Genomic DNA, 7,350 nt, shown 5'->3' on the forward strand with positions numbered 1-7,350 from the left:
CAAGCCCATGCACGATTTTTGGATCTAAAAGTATAAAAACAAAAGCTTAGCTCTTTGTTAATGGTAGATTTTTTAGTAGAGAATAGTAGATTTTTAGGTTAGAAAATAAAAGAACTTAGAATAGAAAGTAGCCATTAGAATAGCTTCTAGATCTAGATTTAATTGTTTTAATTAAGTTTAATTTCAAATCCAATTCTTGTTTTAGATTAAACTATTAGAATCATTACTCTTAATTAGTTTGATTAATAAAATAGCTAGTTGTTAAATTTCGATTCTTGTCATTTACATTTGTGTTAGATATGATTCATTTACTACTTGTTATTCAATTCTTAGTTATTAATTAGATTTTAATTATTATTTAATTTAGATTAGTAAATTTCAATTCTTTATATCATGTTTAGTTTAACTTTAATCGGAAATGATTGCGTAATGATTCTCGGCTAAACCTCCATTAGAGGGGGTTGAGAAGCCTTGATGAAAGCTTGATTCCGACTATCATAGAATCGTCGTAATTTCCTTTCCACTCTAGAAATGATTAGTTCACCATGAGAATGGGTTTAATCGTTCACATGCTAGTTATGAATTGGTAGGAATGCCATGTGTAATTAGGGATTAGGAAGAACCAATTGTTCTGCGAAGTAGTTCAATTCGGATTACGACGATTCATCGTTAATAGGATTAAGTCGAGTTAAGGTGGAATCAATCCCCCTTTAACTCCTTATCATCAAATCAACGTAGCATTCCCTTAGTTATTTTGATAACCGACTAGTTGCATCTTGTGGGTAGTTGCATCGTAGTTTAGTTGCCTTTTCATAAATCTCTCATTAGACCTTAAGTAGAGTAATTACACGGGATAACACAGCATGCGGAAGGACTAGGAGTGGAACGAATCACTCTACTCCACTATATCTCATAGGATTGAGAGTAGAAATCTTTGATAAGCATATAGGCATCATAAGTTAGTTAATAGTTTTACTTACGTATAGAGTTTCATCGCTTTATTTCGTAGGTAAAGCTATTCAATTTTTATCTTTATCAAATAGTCTAACGATGAACTATTCAATTCGTAGTTTTAGTCCCCGGCAGCGGCGCCATTTGATAAACATAAAATGAATAGTTTTACCTACGAAATAAAGCGATTAAACTTACAAACGCAAGTAAAACTAAAACTAGCTTATGATGCCTATATGCTTATCAAAGATTTCTACTCTCAATCCTATGAGATATAGTGGAGTAGAGTGATTCGTTCCACTCCTAGTCCTTCCAAGATCGTGGTTATCATCGCGTAATTACTCTACTTAAGGTCTAATGAGAGATTTATGAAAAGGCAACTAGACTACGATGCAACTACCCACAAGATGCAACTAGTCGGTTATCAAAATAACTAAGAGAATGCTACGTTGATTCGATGATAAGGAGTTAGAGGGGAATTGATTCCACCTTAACTCGACTTAATCCTATTAACGATGAATCTTCGTAATCCGAATTGAACTGCTCTGCAGAACAATTGGTTCTTCCTAATCCCTAATTACACATGGCATTCCTACCAATTCATAACTAGCATGTGAACGATTAAACCCATTCTCATGGTGAACTAATCGTTTCTAGAGTGGAAAGGAAATTACGACGATTCTACGATAGTCGGAATCAAGCTTTCATCAAGGCTTCTCAACCCCCCTCTAATGGAGGTTTAGCCGAGAATCATTACGCAATCATTTCCGATTAAAGTTAAACTAAACATGATATAAAGAATTGAAATTTACTAATCTAAATTAAACAATAATTAAAATCTAATTAATAACTAAGAATTGAATAACAAGTAGTAAATGAATCAGATCTAACACAAATGTAAATGACAAGAATCGAAATTTAACAACTAGCTATTTTATTAATCAAACTAATTAAGAGTAATGATTCTAATAGTTTAATCTAAAACAAGAATTGGATTTGAAATTAAACTTAATTAAAACAATTAAATCTAGATCTAGAAGCTATTCTAATGGCTACTTTCTATTCTAAGCTCCTTTATTTTCTAACCTTAAAATCTACTATTCTCTACTAAAAAATCTACCATTAACAAAGAGCTAAGCTTTGGTTTTTATACTTTTAGATCCAAAAATCGTGCATGGGCTTGGAGCCATGTTTTGGGCCAGAGAATCAGGCCCAAAACCTAATTCTTTCAGTAAAAAAAGGCCTCTTCAGCTGCAGTTGGCTTCAACAGACTTTTAATCCACTTATGCTCCTCTGATTGGGTCAAGGCTTGGACCATTGGAAAGCTCTTTCCGAGCCGGTCGTTTTGACATAAGGTAGGCCCCCATTCCGAGGTCTGAGTCCAAAGATACGGCCTTCGGAAGTTCTCACGTGACTTCTTCAATGTTTCGCCCGTGTCGACTTTTCAGCTTTTGACCGGGCTTTAGGAAGGTTTTGTCTTCTTGAATCTTGGCCTTTAATCACGGAACTACTTAGTAACCGACCTTTGCTCCTTTATCTCGCTAAAGTGGCACATTTCTGCACATAATGGACTTTGAAACCTCAAATGCATAAAAATACGTAATCAGTGTTAACTCTTAATTATTACTCACATAGTTGGTCTAAAAGTATGAATGTTACAGGGTTAAAACTACAGTTTTGGGCTCTTATCAATACCCAATTTCTTAACTTAACAAATTTTGTTTTTCCCTTCCCTTTATTTCTAAACCACTACCTTAGCCCCGTAATTCCTAATAAATAAACTCTAGCTCAACTAGGAATAGGATGGTGTGATAGTAAGTGACAAGTGTGATCAATTGACCTCGGTTTTATGTGAGGAATATAAATGCCCATTGCATTTGAGAGAACGAAACTTGAGTGAATCTATCAGAGAGTTTGTGTTTTAACACATCCCTATAAGAACCCATCTTAAGGACCCTCTCCAAATGTTTCGAAAACAACTCTGCTTTTGTATTTTACTGCTCATGTTTTGCATGTTTATCTTTAGATGAATAAATTAATGTGTATATGTTATTCTGAGTTCAAAGGAGCTTTTCCCTATTCCCCTACTAATGAGATGTATAGACTTCTGAGAATAAACAAGGAAACAAGACCCTGTGTACTAGATGGAGGAGGTTTGTGAGTACCATCTATGGAAAACTCTCACGAGGCTTAAGCTTGTCCACTAGGGAATTCTTAGTGGTTTGAGACCTTGTTGCATATGGTCAATGCAATTGCACTCCACAAAACGAGACTAGTATAATAAATCACACATTTGTGATCTTAGTTTTTTCTCTCTCATCTTTGCTTGAGGACAAACAAAATATTGTTTAGGGTAGTTGATCAGTCCTCAAATGTGTGTTTAATTACCTTTACAAATTTTCAAATATGCCCTTCTTATGCTTAATGAACAGACAACTCATAGCTTTTGCTACCTTTTGCATGATACATGCTATTTAGGAAGTATACTTCTAATGCATGCATTTTAGCGCAAAAAGGAGTGTTATTGACGCTGCTTGGGAAGATTCCAACTTAGGAGAAAAAGTACCAAAAAGTCAATAATCAACAGTTAGGGACTCAAAACCAAAAGACGGAAGACCGTGTCCTTAACCCACAAGACCAAAGATTATGTCCTCAACTCAAAGGTTGGCATCCTTAGCAAGCTTGTTCAAAAAGATACCTAAAGCATAAAGCAACCCTAATGAGGTGTCTTATTTCTAAAGGATGAGGACAAAGTTGTAAAGTGTAAAAGGTGTAGTATATAAGCCAAAGTGAGAGGAGAGAGAGCTTACCCTAGAAATAATCTTTGGTCATTAAGAGTAGTTTAATATGTTTTAAATTAATAGATTAATTGTTATTTATATTGTTGTCCATTTTTATGTTCTTCAAGCTTTCGTTAATGAATCAACTTCTTATTGTCTTTAATACAAAGTTTTCAATCTTGTTTTCCCATTACTCTTATATCATTACTTATTTCTAATTTGCATTCTCAACCCCAACACAAGTTCACTCATTTGACAAGTTCAAATGAGTGTTACTTGGTGACTAAGCAATCTAAATAACTTCTTCCATGCATGTTTTCACCATTAAATTAAATAATCTTAAAATCTAGTTTTCAAGCTTCCTTTCGAACAACAATAGTTTTACTTTGATAAACGCCAAAGCAACCCATAGTTGAGTAGAAAAGCTTAGAGAGTGAGAGTTTCCATCATCAAAACCATCATTCTTTGCTTAGATTTAAGATGAACAACAAAACCCCTTACAAACACTACTTTTCTCAACAATCAGGCCGTTGTTTATCCCTTTACATTACTGTATTACAGCCTTTCTTAGGCATAATAAATAGAAAACTCGTAGCTTTTACTGGCTTTTGCAGGTTACAGGCCATTCCAGACTGCTTATCATAAAAGATGCATTTTAATGCTAAAAGGAGCTCTATTAACGCTTGTTATGAAGACTTTAGCTTATAGGAGAAAATGCTAAAAAGTCAAAGTCAAAGTCAACGGTCATGGACTCAAACCCAAAAGACTAAAGATAATGTCTTTAACTCATAAGACTGGAGATGATGGCCTTGTCTCAAAAGTAACCTTGCTTAAACCCTAGCTTGCTCAAGAAGAAAGAAGAAAAGAAAAAGCATAAAGGAAAAAAGAAAAGTAAAAAACAAGTGTGTAAGGTGTTTTAATTGTGGAGGGAGATGGAAAATTAGTCATTGTAAAAATAAGAGTATAAAACCAAAAAGTAGAGAGAGAAACCATTATCCAATATAATTCTTAGTTTGACAACCCAAAATTTGAGATCAATTTTATCATGTTTTCTTAGATAGATTTATATTATTGCAATTTATTTTCTTGTCTTGTATTTTCTTTTATTTCAATCTTATTGCTTTCTTTTATTTTTCAAGTTCTTCATTGCATTTAGTACTTGTTTTCAATATTGTCATTTCAATCAAACTTATTTCTAAACTGTCCTTGTCATTTAAATCTAAAGAAAACAAGTTACACTCATTTAAAGACATCAAATGAGTGTGACTTGTTAAAAAAGTCGTCTCATTTCCTCTCTTTTCATTTCATGTTTTAATCCACAAGCTACTCAATGTTTTCAATGTTTTTCCTTTCCTAAACAACTTGTTTTTCCATATCTTTTAGATCTAGAACAATGAATAAGAAAAGATGAAGAAATTCTTGTTTTTAGTCATCAACCATTTTTCCTATCTTAAGATTTAATATCGAAAAATCAAACTTATAAACCACTACTCCCACAATCTACAACTTCATCAGGTACCATTTAGGGAAAAAACTCCTAAGCCAAATATGGTATCGCAAAACTTCTTCTCATTTCATTTATAGTTTCTCAACTTCATATAATTTGAAGTGTATTCTCTCTCTCTCTCTCTCTCTCTCTCTCTCTCTCTCTTATGCATGAAGGATGGCGGCGACTATGAAATTGAAGATGAATATAAGCTCAATAAACTTTATTTATTTATTTATTTTTAACTGTTAAGGGTTATATATGCAGACCCCAACCTAGATTCATTTCAATATGTTGTACAGTGTTCCTTTAGTATCATTTTCCACTATTACCTTCAATTCATCCTCCATAGGACATGTGCAGTACAAAATGTTAACAGAACTGAAATCTATTGATTTAGTAATGTAGTCAGCAGGTTTGTTTCCCTCCCTAAAGATATGCTCAATCACTAAACATCTAAAGTATCTTTTGTGAAGATTAATATATTGCATGATATTCCTACAGTACCACGGAGTAGGTTCTTTTCCATTAACTATCTAAACTATTCTCAAAGAGTCAGAGTTTACCATCAAGTGTCATATGTAAACCATTAGAGATGTGCACCCTCAGACCTTCTGTAGTTCCCTTGAGCTCTTGAATCAAAATAGATCTTTGATTTGAAAAGCCTCTGTAAGCCACTAATACTACTCCATTCTCATATCTAATTATACCCGTAAAACCCAAAGTAGCTTGTGACAAAGTACCATCTGAGTTTAACATCATATATAGCAGGTGGTAAATGTTTATTCCATATACATTGTTGCAAAAGTTGTTGCTTCATCTGTGTTTGAACACCAAGATGCTGTAAAATGGACCTAGTAAGAAATGTCAGAGACCTCCTTTACAACTTTCTAGAGATAACTTCATCTTTCTCACGATGTCATTTGAAACTTGTAAAGAGGCCCCATTTTCAATTTCATGTTTCTCCTTCATTTTCTCATTTTGTTTTAATGGTGCTTTTAATGAAATGTGATGTTTGTAGTGAAGAGATACTAAATCCTCAAGTTCCAATGGCTTTAAGACTCTCTAGAATTCTCATGAATATATCCTATTTTCTCTCTTCTTAAATTGTGAAATGGGTAATGAGTTTTTTTTTGGGTTATTTAGGCTTTGGTCCTACTATTAATAGTGAAATTAGGCTTTGGTCCTACTTTTTTCCTTGACCGTGAGTCAATATAGTTAAGCCTAGTCAAGTTGCTTGTTTTTTCAATATGGCAAGAATACCCCTCTTTGTGCATGTCACATGTTTTTATGTTAACGTATTCAGTTCGCCACGTGTTGATATATCGTTTGGTTATAACAAACTAAAAAATCAGACCATCAATTTGTTGTTGTGCTCATTTCGAGGAGTTGGTGAATAAGGAGGGAAAATTCCCACCATTTTTCTTTCTCACTCCACCCGATCATGTTGTCTAAAACGCTACCCTAACGCTCTTTCTCTCGCAAACTAAGTTCTCATCATTTTCATCAAAACCGAAACTTTTTACTCTCAAAACTAACATCTCATCGTTCAACACATTTAGTTACAAGCATGAGGGAGTTTTTGTGGTTAGTTCGGGTGGTGCTGATGTGATCTACATGAGTTATTTCTAGGGTGCCCTTATTTCTACTGATATATGAGTTTGTTATCGAGATTTCTCCCCTTTCTTAACTATTGTAGATTGTGAACCCTTTTGTTGTGCATTGTAAGCATAAAGCTTTGATTTTTATGTGGTTTGATATGAGTTTGCATACATGAATCTATTTAGTGATGGTTTTTACATGAATATGTTTAGTTAGTTCTTTTCATTTGCACTCACACCACATAATTTTATGGGAAATAATTTTATCAGCATTAACTGTGATTGATTCTGTTGAATGTTTCTTGCATGTAGATGGACTAAAACCTAATCTTTTAAATTTTTGTTGGTCTAAAAACTAATATTTTATTGTGCACTAGGATTAAAATCTAATTTTTAATTTGTTATGATATTTTATTAAAGTGTTTGATAGTGAATGCATGTAGAATGGTACATGAAGTGTTTGTTTTGGGGCCCTATGTTTTGATATTTGATGTCCATATTTTCTAATTGTATGATATTGTTATGTGGGTGG

Source organism: Coptis chinensis, chromosome 4 (genome assembly GCF_015680905.1).
Source record: "Coptis chinensis isolate HL-2020 chromosome 4, ASM1568090v1, whole genome shotgun sequence".
Lineage (NCBI taxonomy): Eukaryota > Viridiplantae > Streptophyta > Magnoliopsida > Ranunculales > Ranunculaceae > Coptis > Coptis chinensis.